Below are 27,409 nucleotides of genomic sequence, written 5' to 3' on the forward strand. Positions count from 1 at the left end.
ATAGTTATTACAGGTGTTTAAAAAAGTGAAACTTATTTTGTCTAGGAGCATATGTTTGATTGGTAACTGATGGATAACTTCGCTTTCATGCTTCAAAAATATAACATGAAGCTTCAAGCATTTTCAAGCAGATTTAAATCATTTGAAAAGATAATGAGCTTTTAAATCATATTAAGATTGAGTTGCAAGATGTTTGTTTGAGTATAAGTGACTTTAATGTGCCCATGGGAGACATTTATGTGGTTATTTTTTGTTTTTTTTTTTAAATTTAAGTGACAGTACTTTAGTTAAGCTTCAACTTTCCCCAAACAGATAGATATATTTTAATATGTATCTGTTTGGGGAAAAGCCATCTACTGCAAATAAATTGATTCCTAATCTTCCAAACAATTTTGACCAACTTTTACACCTAATGTTTTTGTGTAGAAAATCACACATTCTGTATGCTACACATAGAGTAGGAAAGAAGGGAATCAACGGACATATGGTAGCTTTGAAGAATAAGGTCTTTTTTACCACCTGGAAATGCCAGGGATTCTTCAACATATTTTAACTTACCTGAGGAACTGCAGTTGATTCATTGAGAAGGGGCACGATTTAATATATCACTTTTTCATGGAATCAGAATTGGATGGCTCCACAGTTCGTTGACAATTGACAAGAAATCGTGGCAAATATTTTCCCATCAGATTTTGATGTAGCTAAATGGGGCCATTTTAATTTGAAATATATATTTTTCTTGTATTGGGGCCAAAAATATAATGATTTTTAGGGGCAAGAGAACAGAATAGAATGAAAAATTCTCCTTACGTGTAAAGTAGTTGATTATATATCCCCATTCTCTTCTGCTTCAAACCCCAAAATATAGCCTAGAAATATTTTTGGGAGTCTATTATTTGATAAATACAAAAGATTACATGCAATATAATGAACACTTGTAAACCTACTATCCAATTTGAGAACTAGAAGAGTACCAAAATGATGGCTCTCCTCTATCTCCCCCCCCATTCCCCAGAAGTTGCTATTATCAAGGCTGCCACAGAAAGTTCTGCAAAGTGTGCACTTTACAAATTTAAGAGATGTTGACCCTCATATCCAGCTGAGCCTCATGTGAATTATGCCCTTTGAAGTGTGCAGTGTGTAACCTACACAGATTTGCATAATGGCTCTGCCACTTTCATGGGCTGCTTTGAGATTCTTTTCATATACCTGATAGTTTTTGTTTTTTTGAGCTTTATAAAAGTAACACTTTCTATATGGTCTTACTAGAACTAGTTTTTTTTTTTACTGAAAATTAAGAGTTATATACATTGTTGCATATAGTTGTATGTTTTTGTACTTCAATTCTGTGTAGTTTTCCCAGTTGTGTCCATATCCTCAATTTATTTTTCTATTCTCTTCTTTGACCTTGGGTTGTTATCTGCTTGGCAATTACACACGGTGTTGATGTAAATATCCTTGTATATGTCTCTTGGTATGCATGGGCAGGAAATGCTCTAAGGTATGTACTAGAATAGGAGTTTCTGAGTCTTAAGATTTGTGTGTGGATTAAGGGCGTATATGTGAAAAATAAGACTTTAAACTCCTATGTAAATAATATTATTATTTTGGGCTAGATAGGGCTTTCTTTAAAAGACACAAAAAGTTTCTAATACTTGCAATATGTGTACAAGTACTATTTGTGGCTCTGCATCAATTCCACTGATAAGTAGCTATTTGGGTGGTTCTATAAAATGCCTGGCTTGCTGAAACAATCAATTAATCATTCTATGCAGATCCATTAGCTAGAAGAGGAAGCAAAGCCAGAAACCCTTTTGGTTATCTTAACATGGATTAAATGTATTTATTTTAAATTTAGGAAAGAAGGATTAAAATTAGAGGACTCAGCCAAAGCAAAAATGACCTATTTTACTCCCCTTTCCATGCCCTGTTCAATCCATTCAAGTTATTTTTGGAGATACTGAATATACACACCAAAAACTGAAGATTGCGCTTACAATTTTAAATATAAGGAGGCAGAAAAACATAGAGAAAATTATTAGATCACAAGATGTTTTATGGTGTAAAATACACATAACGTAAAATTTAAACATTGTTAAGCGCACAGTTCAGTGGCTTCAAATGTATTCACATTGTTGTGCAATCATCACCACCATCCATCTCCAGAACCTTTTTCGTGTTCCTAAACTGAAACTACATACCCATTCAACAAAGACTCCCATTCCCCCTTCCTCCCCATCCGCTGGCAACCACCCTTCTACTTTTTGTCTCTATAAATCTGACTACTCTAGGCACGTCAAGAAAGCGGAATCATACAGTATTAGTCCTTTTGTGACTGGCTTATTTCACTTAGAATAATGTCTTCAAGCTTCATCCATGATATAGCAGAACTTTCTCCTTCCTTTAGGCTGAATAGTATTTAATTGTGTGTATAGACCACATTTTGTTAATCTATTATCTATTGACGGACAGTAGGCTGCTTCCACCTCTCGGTTATTGTGAGTAATGCTGCTTTGAACATGGGTGTACCAGTATCTACTTGAGTCCCTGCTTTCAATTCTCTTTAGGTGTGAAGATTTTTCAAGAACCTCCACGAATCAGCATCCTGGGCAGCTACTCCTCTAGGTGTTAAAAGAAAATCCTAAGAATACATTCTTTAGAGACAGAAGAAAGGATAGAGAAAATACACTTTTTATACTTTTTAAATTTTACATTATTTTTCTGTTACTTAAATGCATTCATTTCTTCTAGGAATAAAAATTAGATATTGATCTAATATCCAGGCTGCTATACTCCAATAATATGAAATTGCTTGAGTTTTAACTATAGGTATAATGTTGATACTTTGAAGGATGCATTTTAGATATGCAATTTTTCTCAAGCTACTTCTATTAATAATAGGTTACATTTGTGTGGAATACTAATCTTCACAATACTTTACCTTATTAATATTTACCAGAACTCACAATGTGATGATTACTTGATACATAAAATGGTAGGTAAGTAGGAAGACAGATAGATAGTTAGATAGATAAATAGATAGATAGATAGATAACCAGTCAGTAAGTCTGGCTCAACCCTTTCATACCCATTTTATAGAAGAGGAAACTGAGGTTTTGAGAGGTTAAGTGTTCAAGGTCCTTTGATTACAAAGCAGCAAAGTCAAAGATCAAACTCAGGTCTTCCTGGTACCAAAGTCCATTTAACTGTGATAGAGTCTGTCCTCCCTTAGCTAACCTAATCCCCACCCAAACACCATGAGGTCTACTGGGGTGTTGGCAGCCTTTCATTTTCTCTTGAGGAATGAAATTATGGAGGTTCCATCTTTTTTTCTTCTTTTTTTAAATTTTTAAAAATTTTAACTTTTTATATTATATTGGAATATAGTTGATTAACAACGTTGTGTTAGTTTCAGGTGTACAGCAAAGTGATTCATTTATACATATACATGTATCTATTCTTTTTCAAATTCTTTTCCCATTTAGGTTGTTACATAATATTGAGCAGAGTTCCCTGTGCTATACAGTAGGTCCTTGTGGATTATCCATTTTAACTATAGCAGTGTGTACATCTCAGTCCCAAACTCCCTAACTATCCCTTCCCCCCACCCTTCCCCCCTGGTAACTATAAGTTCGTTCTCTAAGTCTGTGAGTCTGTTTCTGTTTGGTAAATAAGTTCATTTGTATCATTTCTTTTTAGATTCCGCATATAAGCGATATCATACGATATTTCTCTTTCTCTGTCTGTCTTACTTCACTCAGTATGACAATCTCTAGGTCCATCCATGCTGCTGCAAATGGCATGATTTCATTCTTTTTTTATGGCTGAGTAATATTCCATTATATGTATGTACCACATCTTCTTTATCCATTCCTCTGTCGATGGACATTTAGGTTTCTTCCATGTCTTGGCTATTGAAAACAGTGCTGCAATGAACATTGGGTGCATGTATCCTTTTGGACCATGTTTTTCTCTAGATATATGCCCAGGAGTGGGATTGCTGGATCATATGGTAGCTCTATTTTTAGTTTTATAAGGAACCTCCGTACTGTTCTCCATAGTGGCTGCACCAACTTACATTCCCACAGTCAGTGTAGGAGGAGAGAGGTTCCATCATTTGATAAGGATTTCATAGCTGATAGTTGGTATAGCAAAAACTCAGGTCCTCTGGTTCATGTTTTAACCTATGCAGCCCATGGGTGCCATCAGTTTTTGTTGAAGTTAATATACAGCATTTTCCCCCCAGAGATAAAGTCTGAACCCTCTACATGGAACGTATATTTTTGAAAGTACGTAAAGGATAAAACCTGCCCTGTGCCATACTTCTTTTATCTAGAGAACGAGTATCACATTTTAGATTTGTTGAGTTTGAGAGCGGATCTCCATCATCCGGACCTTAATCTCATTACACTTAAGACAATTTACTGCAAGAAGTTTCCTTAAGTATACGCTTACAGCCCATGTATCTTTTGTAGTATTACACATATTTTTCAGCTTAGATACAATCCTGCTAGTACTGACCTGATATAGTAGGAGTTGCATGGCTGCTTTTAATCTGGATGCCTTAAGGGGTTGCCACCTCAGCTCACCTTTATTAGCAACTCCCAGTAATATCACTTTTCAGTAGTTTCCAACATGCTAATCATCTACCCACAGAAAAATTCAGTGCTTATCCCTAGATATATTTGTAATTTAGCCAACTTTGAATTTTAGTGAATAAAAATGTCATTTGTGCAACACAGGGGGAAATCCCCTAAAGGTAACTGCTCACTATCTTTTGGATTAATCCAGTTTGTGTCAAAGAACTGGACAGCAGTTTCCATACACCCGTATGCAAATGAACAGGTACAGATGTGATTAATTGAACTTTCATTTTGTCTGGCCTAAAAATTTCACCCTGTAGTCACTTCATCAAAATATCTTTGCCCCTTTTAGTGCAATGTCTTTCCAAAAAGAAAGGGAAGAAATGCACTGTAAATGTTAAAATACATAATTGTATAAACGAGGTGCTTTTAAAAAATCCAGACCCATACATTCCTAGGTTTCTGCTAAGAAAATGGATATCATATCCTCTTATTACAAGTGTATTTGTTATCACCTCTCCCACCATGGGGCTTTATTTCAGCCTAGAGACTCCTGTATACTAATCCCCCACTAATGCCTGTGCCCGAACAAGCTCTCATGCACGCCCCCATGGTCCTTCTTTCCTGGAGTATGAATTATTAAGTAAGCTTTACTTTTATCCAATTGATTTCACTTACTCCACATTTCAATTTTAGCATAAAACAGAGCAGAGCTTAATCATTACTTAAACCTAAAATAAAGGAATTAAAAAATTATTTTGTTGGTAAAAGACAGTTGATAATAATATTGAAATATTTTTAGATACAAGCAAAATAGAGCTCACTAGAGAAAAATAGAAACATACTTATGTTTATAGTTTTAGTATGTATACACTTTAAAAATTCAAACATTCTGAAATATTAGGATAATTTCATTTCCAAAGGAGAATGGTTATTTGTCCTCACTTTCTCCATTTAAAATAATAAAATTTGATTTTGTTATGATGGATTAACTAATTGCATAGTCTTTTTCCAAAGGAGAACGGTTATTTGTCCTCACTTTCCCATTTAAAATAATAAAATTTGATTTTGTGATGATGGATTAACTAATTGCATAGTCTTTTTCCATACAAGGTTGAACTAGTTATCTCTCAGTCATCCACTTTGCAAAAAACATCTGCCATTAAAAAAAAAAATCTGCCATTTACTGCTGATATAGTCATTCATGTTTGGAAGGGTTACATTCTGATTCTTAGAAGACATTTCTCCAGAGCCTGTTTTCAAGTTTGTGAAGTGGCGATACTCTTCTTGTCACTTCCAAATATTCATTGTACAAAGGTACACAAAAAGTGAGACCCAGAACGTTCTTAAAAACTTTGAACACTTTGAAGGTAAGACATATATTCTAAAAAAATATATGAGGGTAGGTGAGTAAAAGAAGGCTTTAATTAAAAAAATATGAATGGTAGTCACGAAGGCAGAGAAAGGGAAAGAACAATATTGGAAAATAAGCGGGTTCTATGACTGTCATCACTTAGGAAATACGAGGATCTAATGGGAAGGGAAAGATAAAGCTTATACATGACATTAATTTACTTCGGAAAAGCATTCACTGCTTACAGCAAGGCAATGATATTATTTTTAAAGTATATATACAGGTATGTTACCAAAATATTGATGTATGTGATACACACACACATCAAAACCATCAGTGCAATAATCCCTTTGCTTCTTTGAAACAATCACTATTACACACAATGAATTTCATTTTTTGAATTCAATGTTCTGGTAGACATTGCAGTAATTTCCAGAATTTGGTCACTCTTCTTTACAGTGGTAACTTGGTTTGGCCTAAGTCAAATGTATTGATCCACTATGAGTTAAATATTTAGATTTGAAAGTAGCTGGAATTTTCGAATATGGTCCAAGCCCAGAGTATTTTCTTTTCCTTTTGACTTACCTGTTCAGAAATGGATTTCTACAAAATTCTCTTAGTGCATTTTACAAGCTATTACTAGAAACTGTATTTTAATTTTTTTTATTGGCCTATATTGTAGAGGTACTAATGTGTTACCAACCAAGTGAATTATATATAATTCTGGGGGAAGAGCACAATTTCTGGTTAAAAATGAAGGGCACACATGGGTTATTTGACATGTAAGTCTTCAAGAAACGCAATACTGTGTAAAGACTGGTGAATCTCAGTCTGTAAAGAAAGCTTTTTGAGCTTTTCATGCAGCTGGCTGCAGCAAAGCCTGACAAGGAATGAAGGGGAGGAGGGGAGAGACAGGGATGGGAAAAATAAATTATGTTTGGGGGTGGAGGTAGGCAGGGGGACTCTCTATAAGCAGCTTTTCTTGTTCCTTAATTTCTTGACCACTGAACCAACCGTTTAAAGGAGACCTGCAACTCTTTTTTTTTAAATATTTTTTTTTATTGAAGTATAGTTGATTTACAATATTGTTTTAATTTCTGCTGTACAGCAAAGCAACACAGTTATACATATATATACATTCTTCTCCATATTCTTCCATTATGGTTTATCCCAGGACATTGAATATAGTTCCCTGTGCTATACAGTAGGACCTTGTTGTTTATCCATCCTAAATGTAATAGTCTGCATCTACTAACCCCAAACTCCTACTCCATCCCTCCCCCCACCTCCGCTTGGCAACCACAGGTCTGTTCTTCGAGTCTGTTTCTGCTTCGTAGATAGGTTCTTGTGTGTCTTATTTTAGATTCCACATATAAATGCAGCTCTTTTTAACAATTACCTTTCTCATGTACCCGTGGCCTTTTGAACATTCTAGAATTTCATATTCAATTTAGAATTGCTCTCTTAAGTCTTAGACATTATATACTGTTAGGTGACTTGGAGAGCAAGTTTCTGTGTTTGTTTAACACTGTCTTCCACTTGGCTATGAGCTGTGTGAGTGTGGACCACGTGACTCACAGTCTACAAGGACCTCGCGTGGGACAGAGAGTGGAAGGGAGATACAGTGGTCTTCTGATGTTATTTTTTACATCTGTATAATTCTTCCAATCAGTCTTTAAAGCTCTGTCTCTTCTTTCTTCTTTCTCATTGAAACAATTCATGTCAAAGAAAGCATTTTAGGACAAGAAACCGATCAATTGTTGCTGTAGCGCACAGTGACCACATGAAATATATACAACAACCCCCCCGTGAACTCTTTGTAGAAAGTGTCCATACTTCTGCTACCCAGCAAATAGGGTCCAAACTTCCTACCATGGTGTGGAAAACTCTTTATTTTCTGAGCTCAAGAACTTAGCATCTTCAAACATCCTCTTTGCCTCTCTCCCCACCTTATATTCCAGCCCTACCCATCTAATACTTGGGTACCATTTCCCTAACACGTGAATTGTTATGCCCTGTTGTCTTCTCTTAAAATCCCTTTCTCGGGGGGAGGGATAGATTGGGAGTTTGGGATGGACATGTACACACTACTGTATTTAAAATAGATAACCAACAAGGACCTACTGTATAGCACAGGGAACTCTGCTCAAAATTCTATAATAACCTAAATGGGAAAAGAATTTGAAAAACAATAGATACATGTATATGTATAACTGAATCACCTTGCTGTACACCTGAAACTAACACAACATTGTTAATCAACTATACTCCAATATAAAATTTAAAAATAAAAATAAAATGTATTTTAAAAAAAAAACCCTTTCTCCTTGGAGCGCCTCTATCCATTTCTGTTTATGGATAATTTCTACTCATCTCTTTATTTATTTATTCATTTTTATTTTCTTTATTTTTAAGTGAAGTATAGTTGATGTACAATATTATATAACTTACAGGTGTACAATATAATGATTCCAAATTTTTAAAGGTTATATTTCATTTATAGTTATTATAAAATATTTGTTATATTCCTTGTCTTCTACAGTATATCCTTGTAGCTTATTTTATACCTAATAGTTTGTATGTATAATCCCCTACCCCTGTATTGTCCCTTCTCCCTTCCTTCTCCCCACGGATAACCACTAGTTTGTTCTCTTTATCTGTGAGTCTGCTTGTCTTTTGTTATATTCACTAGCTTGTTGTATTTTTTAGATTCCACATATGAGTAATATACTGTATTTGTCTTTCTCTGTCTGACTTATTTCACTTAGCATAATGCCCTTCAAGTCCATCTATGTTGCTGCAAATGGCAGAATTTCATTCGTTTTTTTTATGGCTGAGTAGTATTCCATTGTATATGTGTACCACATCTTCTTTATCCATTCCTCTGTTGACGGACACTTAGGTTGTTTCCATGTCTTGGCTATTGTAAATAGTGCTGCTATGAACACTGGGGTGCATGTGTCTTTACAAATTAGTGTTTTGGGTTTTTTTTTGTTTTTTTTTTTTTGGATATTTACCCAGCAGTGTAGTAGCTGGGTCATGTGGTAGTTTTATTTTTAGTTTTTTGAGAAACTTCCACACTATTTTCCATAGTGGCTGCACCAATTTACATTCCCACCAGCAGTGTACAGGTGTTCCCTTTTCTCCACATCTTTGCTAACATTTGTTGTTTGTGTTTTCTTTTTGATGATAGCCATTCTGGCAGGTGTGTTATGATATCTCATTGTGGTTTTGATTTGCATTTCCCTGATGATTTATGACGTTGAGCATCTTTTCACGTGTCTGTTGACCATCTGCATTTCCTGTCTGGAAAAATGTCTATTCCATTCTACTGCCCATTTTTTACTCAGGTTGTTTATCTCTTTAATGGACAAGAATTGTTCAAAACTTTCCAGAGTATTTTCAGGGACTTAATATTTAGAGAAAAGAGACTATTAAAATGGAAAAAGATGTAGGGATTATCCAGTCCAGTCTTTTCATTTTGCAGCCAAAGAAACTGAGGCACGGAGAGAAAATATTGCCCAAAGTCATACAGTGACATGGAGGGCCCCAAACCAACTACCCATCTCTTGCCAGTCTCTCCAGTGGTGATCACATCAGTCTTCAATTCAGATAGGTCTCGAATTAAACTTTGGACATGTGTTAGCCTTTCTGAGTCTAAATTAAAAATTGGGAATGAAATGGATAATCCAGGATAGTTCCTTTCTTTTCTTCTTTTTGTCATCTTTTCTGATTCCCAGTTCAGCATTTAGTCTCCATACCTTGTGTTCTTCCCTTCAGAGAGAACTGGGGGCTCCCAGAACATCTGAAGACAGTAGTGGGAACTCAGGCTGTGGCTTAGATTTTTGGTGTTGTTCAAAGTGTATTTCACCACTTATGTCCAACTGGGTACTTATGTCCAGCTGGGTACTTTGGGCAGGTTACTCAACTGCTGTGCCTCAACTCCTTCATTTGTAAACTGTGCGTAATTACCGTATTTAATTCATTCAAACATGCTTGGTGGGAGCTTTCAGTTCTAGGCTCTGGGGATTTATCAGTGAACCAGAAAACGAAAAATCCTGCTCTCTTGGTGGTGAATTCTCGTGCTAGGGGACAGACCATCAGCTGATAAGTGACATGGGCCCTCTGCTTCCTCCACCCATAGTGAGGTCTTCCTTCTTCCTGGAATTTTCTTCCTATAGATGGACACAGGGCTAGCCCCTTCCCAGAATTTAAGATTCTTATTTAAAAGTCACCTTTACTGGATACCAACTTTAAATTTCAATTCCACCATTGTCACATCTTTATTCCCTTTTCTGCCTTATTTTTAAAAAATCTTTGGTCCTTAGTACTAACATACCCTATCTTTACTTATTTGTCTTGTTTATATTACATCTTCCTCACTAAAGGATAAACTTCAGGAAGGGAGGGACATTTGTCTGTTTTATCCTTACTCTGTCCCAAGGCCCTAGAATGCAGCTGGTATCTATCAGGGGTTTGTGATCTATTTATTAAATGACTGCATTCAAATTTAATATAACGTCCTATGGTGATATTTGCAATTAAGCAAAATAGAGTAAGTGGATAGAGAGAGTAGCCAGGGTACTATTTTATTTTATTTTTTGTATGTGTGTGTTCCAATAAAACTTTATTTACAAAAGCAAACATTAGGCTGGACTTGGCCAGTGGGCCATAGTTTCCTGACCCCTGTTTAGCACAGATTGTGGCATCAGACTGGCCAAGACTGAATCCCAGCTTAGCTCCTGACTAGTCCTGCAAACTTGGGTACTAATTTTGATAGAGTGGTGAGGGAAGGCCTCTCTCAGAAGGCCATCTTTGACAAGAGACATGAATGAAGTGAGAAAAATGAGCCATGGGGTAACTGATGGCTAAATATTCTAGACAGAAGAAACCACATGTGCAAAGGCCATGAGGTCATTCGTATTTGGCACATTCTATTAACAGCAGGAAGACGCGTGTGACTGGAGCAGAGTGAATTAGGAGAAGAGAGCTAGGGGACAAAGTGAGAGGAATTATCCAGACTGTTGATGTAAACCCTGATGAGGATGTGGATTTGATAATAAGGGAGCCGCCAAATTCAGGTGTTGAGAGATGTTGAGAGAATTAACACACATAGCTGAATATCTGACGTATACACAGTATTCAGTACAAGTTACTTACTGTATGCCATGGATAGATTCGTGGTTATAGGTCAAAGAAAAGAAAAACAACAAAATGAATGAATGCTCAATTTTCTTCCCAATCTATAGCCCTCATGACAACAACAACTCAACACCCAGAAGGCAACTTAGGATAGAAAGGGACACGAGGAAAGTTTTACATAAGAAAATACATAAAGAATAATAAAAAGAGAAGTCCTAGTCTTATTTTTTAAGAGGCATGTCATGCATAGCCGTCCCACTCATAGAACCTGAAACATTTTTTGAAATTTATTTTATTGAAGTATAGTTGATTTAAAATGTTGTGTTAATTTCTGCTGTACAACACAATGATTCAGTTATACACACACACACACATATACACATTCTTTTTCATATTCTTTTCCATTATGGCTTATCACAGGATATTGACTATAGTTCCCTGTGCTCTACAGTAGGACCTAGTTGTTTATCCACTCTATGTGTAATACTTTGCCTCTGCTAATCCCAAACTCCCACTCCATCCCTCCCAACCACCCCTCCCCCTTGGCAACCACAGTCTCTTCTCTTTGTCTGTGAGTCTGTTTCTCTTTTGTAGATAACAGAACCAGAAACATTTTAGTCCTAGTCTGTGTTATGGATTTTTCTGCACTTATGCTCATAATATATAGCAGTATTTTATCAAATAATCAATCAATGAAATGACAATAGTTTCCTGTCACAGAATTTGTTTACTCCAAACTACTGTTTGGTCTCACAAACACACCAAAACATTACCAGGCAGATCATGTAACCTCTGTAAACTATCCACCTTTGGAGGAAATGATTTATCACTATTGATAATCTCAACCCAAATTCTGGGTATGTTTATAATCATCCTCAGCAAGAGGGTGCATGGTAGCATTAAAGACTGTGCTTTATTATATAGCTTATTGATCAATATTTTCTATTAATAATTTTCTACATTCAGCATATTCCCTGGAATTTTCAATAAATATGATGGCATTTCTGAAAAGAACATTTTCAAATCACCTAATAATTCATTGTCAAGGTGGCCACAGATTCAATGTAGCACCAGAGCATGCCCTTTCAGCCTCACCAGAGAAAGGAAGCTGCTTTTGCAAAAGACTCCAAATAGGAGTCTTGGGCCTTTCTTATACTTCATTATTTAGTCTAGTTCTGTGTAAGATAGCAAGAATCTAATCTGTTTAGCAGATTTTTAAAAACTGAAGTATAATTAATTTACAATGTTGTGTTACTTTCAAGTGTACAGCAAAGTGATTCAGTTATACATAAATACATATATATGTATACATATATATAGATAGATACATTCTTTTTCAGATTCTTTTCCATTATAGGTTATTACAAGATATCTAGCATATTTCCCTGTACTATACAGATTTTACTTGTGAAGTTTAAAAAGCATGTGCTATATTTAATTCCAAACAGAGTTCTAGAAATTGGTCCAAAAATTCACATAGAGTTGGTAGAATATGTAGGCTTTTAACTATTTTGCTTGTCCAAGAGGCACGGCAATGGGCACACTGCCTACTATACACTGTAAATTAATTCCATTTGTCCTGAAAACGTGTTCATATTTCAGGACTTTGAATATGGGCTGCTCTAATTAATTGCTATGTTGTAACTCAGGCCCGTGTACCTCTGTGGGGCTGCATTTTTCCAGCCTGTAATTATACCCTCAGCAGACAGCCAGGAGCTGCAGACAAGGCCTCCTTCGCGTGCTCAGCTGCCCCTCGGCTTCCTTGGAGACAGACTTTCTGTTTCTAATGGATGTGCTGAGTTCTCCTTGAGACGAATGTCTGGCCAGGGACCAGGCATCTCCCTAGGTCAGAGGACTTGCTCTGGCCCTTGGCCCTACACCTGAAAGCTGTCACTTGAGCCCTGGAAGAGAGCTAAGAGGTCCCTTGGAATATTCCTTAGAAGAAATGAACTATATCCAGTAGCTTGTAATACCTACAATGGAAAAGAATCTGAAAAAATGTATATATACATAGATATCTGAAACACTGTGCTGTACACCTGAAACTAACACAACATTGTGAATCAACTATACTTCAATTTAAAAAAATAAATACATAAGGGAAAAAAGAAACAGAAATGAACCCACCCCAACATCAGCCCCTTTAGGTTACATCTGCTCTTTCAAACCAAGCATCGGGGTCCTGATTCTGCTTCCTCACAGGAGCCTGAAGTGAAGGGACATCGTTAGGTGAGCACAGACAGCTCCGGCCTTGACAGCACAAAGGGTCAGCAGCTGTCACCTTGCAATTGGCTCTCAGAGTCGCTTTACTACGTGACTGCTCTGTTTCAAATGGACGGAAAATGATTTTTAATTTGGTTATTCCTCATTTAGAATAAAAAAAAAGTATTCTATCTGACCTTTTCTAAGTATCTTCCTTTCACTTAATAAAATGATGCAGGAAAATCGCTTTCAATGAGTGGTGCGTTCAAACAACCCAACTTAACTGTCACCTAGTACTTCTTTTATTTCTGGGAAATCTACTCCCTCAATCTTCTTATCAAGGATCACGGATAAAAAAAACGAACACACCGTTTTGTTTATGGATTCTTCTCGTAGTTGTAGAGGCAAAAATGGGGCCACAACTCTGTCACAGGAGAGGACAGGGGCCAAGGACGGCTTCTGATGTCTGACGAAGCACAGACTCTATTGAGAGTCGCAGAGCTCTGTGATGAGCTTTGTTGCTGGTCTGAAAAGACTTCAGAAAATTTGTTTTTTCATTTTTATGGACTTCTCATATTCCACTCTTCTAGATATTTAGAATAGTTTTATATTTTAAGAATCCAATGATCTACACGTTGGTGTATACAGATTTGGTTGGAGGTGAAAGGTAAGAGGAAAAGCCATAAATAGCAAAATCCGAACTTGTGTCATAGTTACCCCATAACCTAAATGTCTATATTAATAACACATGTTGGTAAACATGTCACACAATATATTGTTACGTATCTCTCACGTGGATCAAATGGAACTCAAGCTTTTGACTTTTTTTGAATATCAGTTCAATAATGGGAAGATATATTGAGAAAACACAATTTTAAGGTCCAATGTATAGTTCTGCAGGTAATGCTTTCTTCCGTTTCCAAGTTATATTTCCCCTTCTTCCTTCCAAATAATGAAAGGTAAGGTAGCTATTTTTGGAGAAGAAGAAGGAGGAGGGGGAGGGGGAGGGTCAGGGGAGGGGGAGAAGGAAGGAAGAAAATGTATCCAGGGGTTTAAGGATTAAAAGTTTTTATTTATTACAAAACAGAAAACATTCCACTCCTAGTCCCAGAAAAAAATAGGAAAGAAAAAAATTCATTAAGCATCCTTGCCCTTCCAAATACAAATGAATGGTGGTTGATGTTTTATGACATTTTGAGATCAAATGTACTTGCCAGTGGCTTTGGGGTGGATGGGCAGGGAGGGCTGGACAGGAGATTTACTGTCCCTGTGGCACCAGTGTGTTGACATTGATCCAAAGGAACTGGGAAGTTCTAGGTTCTTAAATGCATTTTGGGGGGTGAGGATTGAACACGCGCCCCCGGCAGTGGATGTATGGAGTATTAACCGCTGGACCACCAGGGAAGTCCCTTAAATGCATTTTTCAAAAACAAAAGGTAAAGGAGATTAAAAACAATTAGGAGATACATGGTGTTATAATTAAAGATTATAAAACTCTAGGTGTTATCTTTTGGCTAAAACAAAATAAAAATAAATTCATATGATGAACCAAAAAATAGAAAAAGGGCTGGAGCAATAATGACAGTCCTGAAAGTTGGAAGAAAGAATTGTAGGCTCATGAGCTTCTCGGAGCACCTGAAAGAAGAGGAAATGATGATTGAAACTGGTCCCCGATTGTGACGGTGAATTGACTCCGGGCTCTAACTCTATATTTTTATTGGGTTTCAGGCAAAGTCACTTAAAGTTTCTAAGCATCCATTTCCTCTTTTATGAGATAATGTGATTTGATTAGACTAGGTGAAGAAAAAAATCAAAAGAATTGGAGTTTAAGTACTGATTTATTTTGATAGGAAACATAATCCTAGAATATTCTTTATAATGAAAGAAATATCAATAGAATGAGCTCGAATCATTTGTCAATGCTACTTCATGAAATCATCATTAATTTTAGAGTTACTTTTTAAGATTTCTTCTTATGAGAGAGCGTATGCTTGTGTTTTAGCTAAACTGGAAATAATCCAAATTTATGATCACTTTCAGTTAATAATCTGTAATCAAAGAAGTATTGCAGAACAATTTACTTAAAGTATAATATGTGCTCTATTTGGTATCAACCTCTCACATTGATATTCCCTGTAACTAAACCATAGGCTTTCATAACTTTAAATTTCACAAAGAAAAACAAAGATGAAGCAATGTTAAAGAGTTTTTTTAGTTTGTTTGTTGGTTTGTTTTCCCTTTTTTTTAAGATGAAATTGCTGTTAGGATGGTAACATGCCCATTTAGATATCTTCCCCTTTCCCTCCCTCCCTCCCTCCATCCCTTCTTTCCTTTCTTTATTATGTTATGTTACTAAGAAAACAATTTATGCAAGGGTAGCTTTAGATGGAAAAATATTTTATCAATTTGTATTTGGGGTTTCGATGTGCAGTTGCTAAAATAGCAATAGAAGTTATCATTTGGTTTTCACGTCAGCTTCTAAATCTAAGGGAAAAAAAAAATGGGTTGATCCTGTTTGGTAATATTAACTTCAGGTTCCTGAAGACTTTCCCTATGTTTCCAAGGTTTTGTAACTACTACCTGACGATACTCTGCTGAGAATTCCAAAGCAAGCTAGGAAGCCATAAAATAAGAGAAGGGATGCAGCCTCCAAATTCAGCCATCTTCCTGCAGAAAGATATTTGAAAACAACCCTGGCTTGTATTTTTATGTATCAATCTCTGAAATCTTTAAAAATATAAAAACCATGGAGTGAGTATTGAGCAACTAATCCACAGGATGCGTGCAAAAGTGTGAAAATAAATCAACTTAAATCAAATCACCAATCTTTATTCACTCAAATGTTTCTTCAAATAGAAATGTTCTGTTGCTCTTGGAATAACTCTAAGGGCTCAATCTTCGTTCCATCAAGCATATAAGTTTGAATTAAATGTATTCTCCCTCTCCCACCCCCACTATCCCATGGACACACACAAACTATCCTAAAGAAGAAATGTCATGTTTTGGAAAGATATGCTATTTACAAGTATGTAAATATACTGAATTTTAGGAGACATCTGTTTTGGATTTCTCAGTGTGCTGTGTATATTTTTATTCCACTATTTCTCCCAAAGTATTCCAGATTTGTGATAATGGATGTACAGCTCATTTTGAAATTTTACTGTCCATTTCAGTAATGTATGTTTAGTAACCACAGAGGTTTACAAAAATTGTACTTTCAATGTAAGATTGGCTTTAGCTAAAGTAAAAAGTTATATTTAAAGGCATTAGGAAAACTGAGCCCTTTGCCATTCCTTCTGCCATATACGTCAAGCTATTTCCCATAATAGAAAGGAAAGCTTGTTCATATCTTCTGCCTCTAAAGGACATTTTTAGCTTTTTTTTTTTTTTTTAAATTTTTATTTATTTATTTAATTATTTATGGCTGTGTTGGGTCTTCGCTTCTGTGCCAGGGCTTTCCCCAGTTGCGGCAAGTGGGGGCCACTCTCCACCACGGTGCGCGGGCCTCTCACTGTCGCGGCCTCTCCTGCTGCGGAGCACAGGCTCCAGACGCGCAGGCTCAGTAGTTGTGGCTCACGGGCCCAGTTGCTCCGCGGCATGTGGGATCTTCCCAGACCAGGGCCCGAACCCGTGTCCCCTACATTGGCAGGCAGATTCTCAACCACTGCGCCACCAGGGAAACCCCATTTTTAGCTTTTTGATACTGATTTTTTATCCCAAAGAAACGATAATATTTCTCTACAGTGCCCTCAGATATTTTCAGTAAAGTGTGGGAAATCTGTGGTAACTTAAAGGTGCTCATTGAAAGATATCTCATGGACTTAATCTTGTTAATTAGAATTACAGTCGTGTAGTTTCGGTCCATAGAATTGTGCTTTTATGGTTTCCTTTAAGTCAGCATAAGTTAGCAACATTTTGTATCATACAGGTGATCTTAACATAACTGGGGAGAGTGCAGAATTGAAAATGTGAAAGAAACTATTTTTAAATTAACATTTAGGTCAAAGACCCCATTTAGTAAACTATTTTTGTTACCCTGAAACAGCGAAAATCATTGAGGGGAGTTTTTTCAAGTAATTGCCAAAATTATTTTTCTTTTTCACCATAAAATAAAAGCTGAAAGTAGACTGAAACATACTATATTTTATAGCTCTCTTTCCAAATGACAGATTTTTCTCTGTAAATATCATTATGTAAAATATGCCTTCCCTGTGGAAAAGTATGAGGTATGGGGAGAAACTAATTGGAATACTCAAATTAGTCAACATGTTTGAAACAATTTGGGGAATCCTTAGCCTTTTAGGTAACTATGTAATATAATTTGTGGATTTCTGTTCAGAATTTCTTCTTCTGAGCAATAAGCAGAAATCCAAAGTTACATGAAGAAATGCAACTTCAGGTATAATATGATGATCACAGTGTAAACAGGCATCTCACTGAGAAAGTTGTCCTGAAAAATAAAATAAGAGTAATAACATGACAATGGAGTGATTATCAACTTTTTAGACACTGATAGAAGCTGAATTTAATAACAGCAAAAGAAGTGTTGGAAAAAGAAGACTCTAGAATAAATTATGATATTTTTAAAGGTCTTTCTAATGGTATCTTTTGGGCAAAACTTGTTATAGCTAACATGATTTTAACAAAGAAAAAAAAAATCCGAGAGGGGTGGAACATTTTCCCTTAAGAACATTGTTATTGATAGTATCTTAACCATTAGTAAGTAAACCTTTGTGTTTCTTTAAATTGACTGTGGAGCAAATTTTCCATTTGTTGAGACTTTTTATAAATGTCAAGTTTATGTTAATGTGACTGATTTTTGGATAAACGTATCCCAGTATATAATCCAAACTCCATTGGGCCTTCAGAATTAATCGCCTTAGATGGTGGAAACCTAAGCCAGGAAATCTGCCCCCAATCACTTTTTGGAATTGTCTTTAAATCCAGCCCCACTTATTTTTAACCCTACTTTTTAAAGATTCTGAAAGATGACAACTTTCCTCTAATGATTCAATTTTCAGAAGAGCCGAAATATCCTTAACGTTACAAAGTTTGGTGCATATAATAGTTGATCAGATTGATTCACAAGGACTGGAATGAAAAAACTAAGACTAATTTTCACCTGTGTTTATGAAGTAACTCTGAAGGTCATTTTGATGGACAGAATCAGATTTTTTTTTTTTTTTACTGGATCTTTCCTCAATGGGGAAACAGTATGTAGTTAAAATATTTAGATACAAGAGGGGGCGGAGCACAAAACTCACAACCAGAGGTATGTTTTGGTAAGAACAGAAGTAGAAAAGCTCATTTCTACGGAGGACTTTGGTCTAGCCAGAGCACATTCTGTAGGCTTTCACTAAATAAAACTTGGAAAAGTTAAAGAATAGGCCCCAAATTAGTATACTTTCCATAGTACCCTAGTCTGGATCAATAGAGAAACGTTTTCTAAAATGAGAATATTACTGGAAGAAGTATACAGTTGCTCAAAAAGTATATTAAGGTCTAGAAACATGTTCATGACTATAAGTTTTTAAGAAGTGTCATCTTTTTTTATATTGTTAGAAGAAAGTATATGGTCTGTTGCATAGAAGAGTAGAACTCCTAACTTAATGAAAAGCCTTATTTAAGAACCAAAAAGAATTATTTGTCTGAAATTTGGCCCTTGGCATCGCTTGATATCAGTGATTCTGGTGGTGGCCAAGATCTCTGATGGGCACTAACCTGTTTGAATGTTTCCGTGTTAAAATTTTGGAGGATGATTAGCGTCCGTGACCGACTTTAGGTTCTAGATCATTCAGACGCATGGGGCCCCAACGTGGAAGTTAGCTGCTCACACCCGTTTTTCATCGTCAGGTAAATGAGGGGTGGATGGGGTGTAGACTGTGTCTGGTAGAGCAGCTGGACATAGACCTGTGCTCTAAAATTAAAGAAGACACAAGCAAACATTGAACGCCTACTGTATTCAAGGAGATGCGTTAGGTCCCCAGAGTCCATGGATGATTGAGAAACAGTTTCTGACCTCAAGGGTCTCACTGTCTAGTGGGAGAACAGGCAAAGGAAGAGTAGCATTATCAGCGTAACTTCATGCAATGATGGGTGTATCTATTTTTTATTTTTGAAAGTCATGTCGCATAGAAAAAGAGTCAGTATTGAAACTAGAATTCTACATCACTTGGTGTACTTGTCCTTAACTTACTACCCTTCCTTATTCTCCTCTCATTTTCAAGTTCAGTGGGAAATAGCAAATAGCCTTTAAGTCTCAAAGTATATAAGCAGAATCATTTATATTGTCTTCCTGTACAATTTTGATTTAAAAAATCTGTAGCTAATAATTGGGTAATGAAAAGGTGTTAAAAATAGAAGCTAATACGTTGTATACATAGGATGATGAAAAAGGGATGGGGTAGGGAGTAGAATTCTGTCACTGTCCGATAGCTTGTCCCCAATTATTCAGTGTATCTGAGTCTCTATGTCAATTGAGTATAACATTTCATGTTTTTAAAGAATTACTTTGTCTCCATCCTATGGCTATATGATGTGTTTATTTGTACAATGATCACCATCTTTTACATAAAGCAGTTAAGGTACATATGGGCATATGTATACTCTTATGCCTGAAATCCTTTGATATCTAAGTTTTTTTTTTCCCCAAATCTATGTATTTGTAAATCCTTTTCCAGAAGATAGGTAACAGTATTTGCATTTGTGTAATTCTCTCATCACTAAAAAGCATTAGCTTCATGGCTGGAATGTTGCAGCTGTTCACCAGCCTCCAGGCAACACTAAAAACTAGTTTTAAGACAGGAAACTGGGAAGAGTAGTGTATTTAATTGGAGTTTCAGAGAGGACATTTAAGAAAGCACCTACATTGACTTTGCTCAGAGATTATCTGTTTAATACCCTCACTGATTAAAAAATTGTAAGCTCTAGAGTCACTCTATTATACATGGTAAATAAAGGTTGTTAAAAACAGTTCTACAAATGTGTCATTTTGTCAGTTTCCCTCTGCATTAATCTCCAATAACCATTTATGATTAATACAGGAGAGAGGCTGCTTGTGAATTAAGTCCAAAAGGAATAATTCTGAAAAATATGGTACAGTTATCACATATCTTTGCCAGAAACTAGGTGTTTCTCCCTGGATTAGTGGTGGTGAGGTGTCCTTACAGGGTTGTGAATAGTAATTTCATAAAGATTGCTTAAATCAAATCATAATTTTACACTATTACCTGGTAACATCAAAGATGGTTTAACTCCATCTCTCATAGGCTTTCATTTATCATATGGTCCTTTTTGAAAATTTAAGCCATTTGATTTTCTGTAAATATGTCAATATGAAAGGAAAGCAACCCAACAGTGAAGATTTGAAAATTTGGAGAGAAGGAAACTTTCTTTCTTACTTTCTTATCTCTCTCTCTCTTGCTCTCTCTGTCTCTGTCTCTCTTTCTGGAGACGTACTTTAATAGATAATAATGTCTGTGTAACTTATTTTTGGAGGAGAAACAGTTATAAAGAATACAATGAGTAGTTTAAAAATTGTTAAAATATCTGGATTATTGCTACACATTTAATAAGGAACATTCTTACAATGGTACAAACATAAAGTAATCTCTGAATGAAGTCTTTTGTCTTTTCTCTCTTCAATTATGATTTCAACAAATTGAGTTGACACATGGTCCTATTGTTCAAGGAACAAGCTGATTAATATTAATATTTCTTTAAAAAAGTACTGTGAGTTGTTAACTAAATACTGGGTTTTTGCCTGTTTGTTCTTTTAAAATGTGGAATTTTAGAATAGAATCTCATGTCTAGAAGAGGTCATTAATCAGCATTCAAAATCTGTGCATAAATTCCTTAGACAATTAATCCAAACATATCATACGGCATATATCTGATGAATAACTGTGCTAAGGTATTTCATTTTCATAAGATTTATTGAGCAATGTGTTAGTTAACTTTAATGGACTCTTGACTTTTGGTTGGAATCCTTTCTCAGCCACAAGTTAGGTAATGTTCTTGCATGTCCAAGTCTCCTTTAGATTATTCATTCTTAAGGGTAAATTCTAATAAAAATGATTTTGGAGAATTCCCTGGTGGTCCAGTGGTTAGTACTTGGCGCTTTCATTGCCAGGGCCTGGGTTAGATCCCTGGTAGGGGAACTAAGATCCCACAAGCCACGAGGTGTGGCCAAAAAGAAAAAATAAAAAGTGATTTTGATGGAGTAACCAAACTTTTTATATCAAGTTCTGCATATCAGAACTTGATGTAAAAAAATCTTTATAAACTCCCATATCTTCCAAACATAGAGTTTTATATAATACTAAAGCCACAAGATGTAATCTTTTGATAGAGATACAGCTTGTACTTAAAAATTATCGAGTTCTGCTGATCTCATTTATTTTAAAATTTCTGTGTAGAATGGACCCCTAGAAAACTATTATAAACCACTTTTATATCATAAATTCTTTTTTATAATTCCCACAGATCCTACTTTATAATACATATTTTGTTTACTGTTTTTCATCTCCCTTTCACCTTCCTAATCATTCAAAGATTTTCTTCTTTTTTGCTACAAAGTCAGTGCTTACTAAAAACTCATGGGAAATAAAATTGTATTATATACATTGTTTCACACAGGTTGATGTAAAAAACATTTGGTATCCTGTTGATTGAAAGAACAGAACAGATGCTTGTATAATTTATGAAGCCAGAAATACATTCACAATATCTTCCAAAAATAGTAAGATATTCTAATAACACAGTTCATGGGGAATGAAGTCAAAAATCTTGGGAGACTCGAGGTCATAGACCTTATTCTGAATGGAGCATAGACAATTCAAAAGATGTTATCAATAATCAATCTATGGTTGTAATCACTCAGTTTATAATGTAACGATATACTCATAAAGTAGTATTTGATTGTTTTACATGAAAAATAAAAATCTAGCATGTATTTTTTTTTGATTATGCATATCTGATCTCTTCCACTGACAAATTTTAAACAATCTGTGTAAGCAAGAGGTCTACCTCTTTTCAAAAGCTAGCATGTTTCCTAGAAAAGTACTTAATTTCTGTAACACACATATTGCTCTTAATTTTCCAAGATTAATTCACATGATTAATAATAAACCAGGATAAGACAAGTTGAGTTACTACCATGATAGTGTTCCTTGGCAGTTAATTTTTTAATTATTTTGAATACCAGTCAACATATATCTCCTTTCCAAACTAAAGGATGCATCAAACATTCCTGCAAAGTCTGAGATCACAGACATTATATTTCTTTGCTAAAAATAAACATGCTGCACATGACATTGGCACATTTGTTGAAGTCACGATGGCTGCACTATTGACATAATGGTTCTTCACTCTGAAAAAAAAAACAAACAACAATCTAGCTTCAACTGTGATTTGAATTTTTCACTATATTCAGTTCACTCCAAACTGAACACCATCCTTGTTCCTTTTTCTATAAAGAAGGTTTATTCTATTTTTTAAAATGTTCTTGTTAATTGGTTCTTTAAATGATTAATTGTTCATAAAGGAATAGTTTTGATAGCTCAGTATAACTACAAAATAAGCTCACGGTTTTTGGAAAAATGTAGTAATGTATATATTTCTTTCCTTTTTCTGCTTCGGAAGAAGTCTAAATTTCAGAGCAAAGAAACACTGACATATTTTTCCAGTAGACAAACTTTGAAACATTAAAAAATATGAAGATTTGATGACTGTTTAAATATACAATAATATGGAAACACTGGTCTAATTCTATGTAGAGCCCATGACATACTTATTCGATTGAAAATGATTTATGACAGAAGCTCAAGGACAAGAAACTATTTGAAAGGTGATCAGGAAAAGCCATCTTGACTGTGCTCTGGTCCCCACTCTCTCTTTTAACATTGGCGATGAAGACAAAGACGCATTAGGTTAATCAAGGGTTTTTTAGGAGAGTTTGAGATGAATTATAACTTTTAGGTCAACATCGATTCTCTTGAGAACTACGTGTCCTGGAAGGGCTCTCCCTACCTGTCAGGCAATACCACCTACCAGGTAAGAGGGCGACAGAGCAAAGAGCTGATCTTACTGGGAATGTTACTGTGTTGGTCTTTAAAAAATGACATATTAGGAAGCTACTTAGAAAATAAATCTAATATTTCTCTTTTTTTTTAATCTTAGAAGTGGGAAAGCAGCAGTTTGTGAAGGGAAGAAGCATTAAAATCTTACGAGACCTAGATTTAAACCTTTCCCCTTATATAATGAGTATCACACTATCCCCTGCAGAATATCTATTATAAAGGATTGTTTAGAAATAAAGTGAACTAGTGTACATGAGGATGATTTCATTATCCAGGTTTGATCTAGGAAATGAAAGCTCGGGGAGGTTAGGTAACCATGCCGGTGAGTGGCAGACCCCAGAACAATGACCCAATTCTTTTGCTCTTCTTTTTTTAATTATTGTATTGTGTTTCCCAGTAAGGTACATCTTTTAAATTGCTGCAATTCGCATGCAGAGAAAACCTTTAGACATATACACATAGTTTGTATAAAAACACCGCTTTAATCCAACTTGTAATAATAAATCGTTAATATAAGGAAAGTAAGATAAGCACAAAATATCAATAATTCTAGGCTTTTATTAAAACATTCAATTTCGCTCTTTCTTTGTTAACCTTCTCTACTAAATGAAACTGTAAATATTCGAGGTAGTATATGGTTTTTATACAAAAGACATAAATATGTTGGTGAATACTTCCAAAAACAAACATCACATCAGTAGATTTCCAAATCTTTCCAGAAAATACAATTTTTAAAAAAAATTATAAGGGCTCCATAAATGTCAATTAGACTGATTTACCTGTGAAAAAATATTTTTCAATGACTTACAGTGTATTTTGGAACATAAATACAGTATGGGTTTCGTATGTATATATCCAGTTAATATATATATTAAACATCAAACACTTTTTTCCTCATTACTAGTAACTTTGCCAAATAGTACAAAGGTTGTGCTAGAAATGCATCTCTTCTCCAAAAAAAATTCATAAAGACATTTTACAAAGTGAGTAGTGTGGAATTATTTCCACAGTTTATAGGGGAAGGAAAACGAGAAACATTTCAGGCCCTTTGCCGTCAACAGGAGTAAGGGCTATCAGTAATTATGAGTCTGTTGGAAAACAAAATTATAGCCCCTCTGGGGTGTCAGTGTTTCAGTAGTAAAAGCTGTCTAATCCAAGCCAAGCTTTGGCATGACTTGCCCTGCTTTTTCTGCTTTCTCGGTAAAGAACCATGTCCAAGTATTCAACTTGGCTCTCTCTGCATTGACTCAGACTCTGACGCTTTAATGCTTCCACTTTTTCTATTGAAGTAGCCAGAAGTCCCAATAATTTCAATGATAATTACCCAGAATGAGCATCTGTAATAGGCACTTTATTTTTTTATTTTTTTAACATCTTTATTGGAGTATAATTGCTTTGCAATGTTGTGTTATTTTCTGCTGTATAACACAGTGAATCAGCTATACATAAACATATATCCCCATATCCCCTCCCATTTGCGTCTCCCTTCCACCCTCCCTATTCCACCCCTCTAGGTGGTCGCAAAGCACTGAGCTGATCTACCTGTGCTATGCAGCTGCTTCCCACTAGCTATTGATTTTACATTTGGTAGTGTATATATGTCCACGCCACTCTCTCACTTCGTCCCAGCTTACCCTTCCCCCTCCCCGTGTCCTCAAGTCCATTCTCTACGTCTGCGTCTTTATTCCCGTCCTGCCCTTAGGTTCTTCAGAACTATTTTTTTTTTTTTTTAGATTCCATATATACGTGTTAGCATACGGTATTTGTTTTTCTCTTTCTGACTTACTTCACTCTGTATGACAGTCTCTAGGTCCATTCACCTCACTACAAATAACACAATTTCGTTTCTTTTTATGGCTGAGTAATATTCCATTGTGTGTATGTGCCACATCTTCTTTATCCATTAATCTGTCAATGGACACTTAGGTTGATTCCATGACCTGGCTATTGTAAATAGTGCTGCAGTGAACATTGTGGTACATGACTCTTTTTGAATTATGGTTTTCTCAGAGTATATGCCCAGTAGTGGGATTGCTGGGTCATATGGTAGTTCTATTTTTAGTTTTTTAAGGAACCTCCATACTGTTCTCCATAGTGGTTGTATCAGTTTACATTCCCACCAACAGTGCAAGAGGGTTCCCTTTTCTCCACACCCTCTCCAGCATTTATTGTTTGTAAATTTTTTGATCATGGCCATTTTGACCAGTGTGAGGTGATACCTCATTGTAGTTTTGATTTGCATTTCTCTAATGATTAGTGATGTTGAGCATCCTTTCATGTGTTTGTTGGCAATCTGTATATCTTCTTTGGAGAAATGTCTATTTAGGTCTTCTGCCCATTTTTGGATTGGGTTGTTTGTTTTTTTGATATTGAGCTGCATGAGCTGCTCATAAATTTTGGAGATTAATCCTTTGTCAGTTGCTTCGTTGGCAAATATTTTCTCCCATTCTGAGGGTTGTCTTTTCCTCTTGTTTATGATTTCCTTTGCAGTGCAAAAGCTTTTAAGTTTCATTAGGTCCCATTTGTTTATTTTTGTTTTGATTTCCATTTCTCTAGGAGGTGGGTCAAAAAGGATCTTGCTGTGATTTATGTCATAGAGTGTTCTGCCTATGTTTTCCTCTAAGAGTTTTATAGTGTCTGGCCTTACACTTAGATCTTTAATCCATTTTGAGTTTATTTTTGTGTATGGTGTTAGGAAGTGTTCTAATTTCATTCTTTTACATGTAGCTGTCCAGTTTTCCCAGCACCACTTATTGAAGAGGCTGTCTTTTCTCCATTGTATATTCTTGCCTCCTTTATCAAAGATAAGGTGACCATAGGTGCATGGGTTTATCTCTGGGTTTTCTGTACTGTTCCATTGATCTATATTTCACTTTAACTGTATAACTGGTAAGGTGAAAACGCCAGTGCTGAAACATCTCATAAGATTTCATATCCGAAAAAGAGGAAGAAATCCTCTAAGAAAGTGGAAATCGACTTAAGAAAGGGGTGGGGGGCCCCCAAATAACAGTTAAGCGGCCTCTCAATGTCTTATAGGTTTCAGAGAGAGCGTTATGTCCTTTGAGGGGAAGGGGAGGGGAGGGGGAACAGCGATGGCTGTTTTTCTGAAGCAACATTTCTCACTCTTTCTATTTTGAAAATATTCATTTCCATGAACAGAAAGTAAAGCTGATTAAACCATAAATATTCATGAATATGAGCTGCCCCTAAAGTGTTCAAACAAAGTAGAATGAAGGATAAGACTCGTGAGGTAGGAAAGTCTCCTTCCCTTTCGTTTGTCCAGCTCAGAGCCCGGGTACTCAATGTAGGTCAAGGCGTCAGGCAGAGGGAAGGACTGCAGACTGACATTGAGATGCTCTATTTCACACACTTGCCCTCTGGAAGGGCTGGCAGAAGCAGTCACTTAAATTAAACACAGGTCATCAGGCAAGATATATAATCTATTCCTAAAACAGACAATTCGAGCATCCCAAATCCCTATGGCCTTTTACCGGGGCACATCACACTACCTCCTGGTGTTCCTCTGTCAATTCACATTAGGGCTGGCTGTGTTTAAAAGTGGTATTTCATGTATTCTGTGACCCTCTTGCTCAAAGCAAAGAAATTGCTTTTGTTTATTTATGACCTACTAACCTTAAGGAAAACTGAAATACTTAATGTTCTCACAAGCTTAGGGATGGAGAAATAAAAGCTAAAATAAATCTGGCCTTGATACAAGTTGGTCTTATTCTGCCCACACGACCCTCCAAAGTTATGGGAAAGTGGAAAGGAAGATATTTGTCCATAAGTGACCTATTGCTTGTGGCTCTTTTCATTCAAGGAAAACTATGCAAGAATTCAGATTGCTGCCATCCACTTAGAATTCTGGAATTATGACGGTGTGTTCTCTCCAAAATGACACTACACACTTCCTTACAGAAAATGTAAAACCTCGGTACTGTTGAATCTCAATGTTTTAAATATAAATATTTGACAACCAAGGATTAAGTCTTGAAAATAAAGATGTGGAAGACATAGGAAGATGTAAAGTAGTGATTGAAAGCCGCGCT

General features: G+C 35.8%; 1 protein-coding gene across 5 annotated transcripts in view; it reads left to right on the forward strand.

Annotated features, from left to right (window-relative positions):
• The window catches only part of LOC309643253 (uncharacterized protein), a 157,177-nt gene that overhangs the window by 56,853 nt on the left and 72,915 nt on the right, over positions 1 to 27,409 (forward strand). The window contains exon 4 of one of the 5 annotated variants that reach the window (XR_014253651.1): positions 15,846 to 16,656. The exons of the other annotated variants lie outside the window; for them this stretch is intronic. The gene's annotated coding sequence lies outside the window, so the exon portion shown is untranslated. Of the gene's footprint in view, positions 1 to 15,845; positions 16,657 to 27,409 lie in introns of those variants that run through there. 5 annotated transcript variants of the gene reach the window in all.

The sequence above is a fragment of the Balaenoptera physalus genome (assembly GCF_965194825.1).
Source record: "Balaenoptera physalus genome assembly, chromosome: 1".
Taxonomy (NCBI): Eukaryota; Metazoa; Chordata; class Mammalia; order Artiodactyla; family Balaenopteridae; genus Balaenoptera; species Balaenoptera physalus.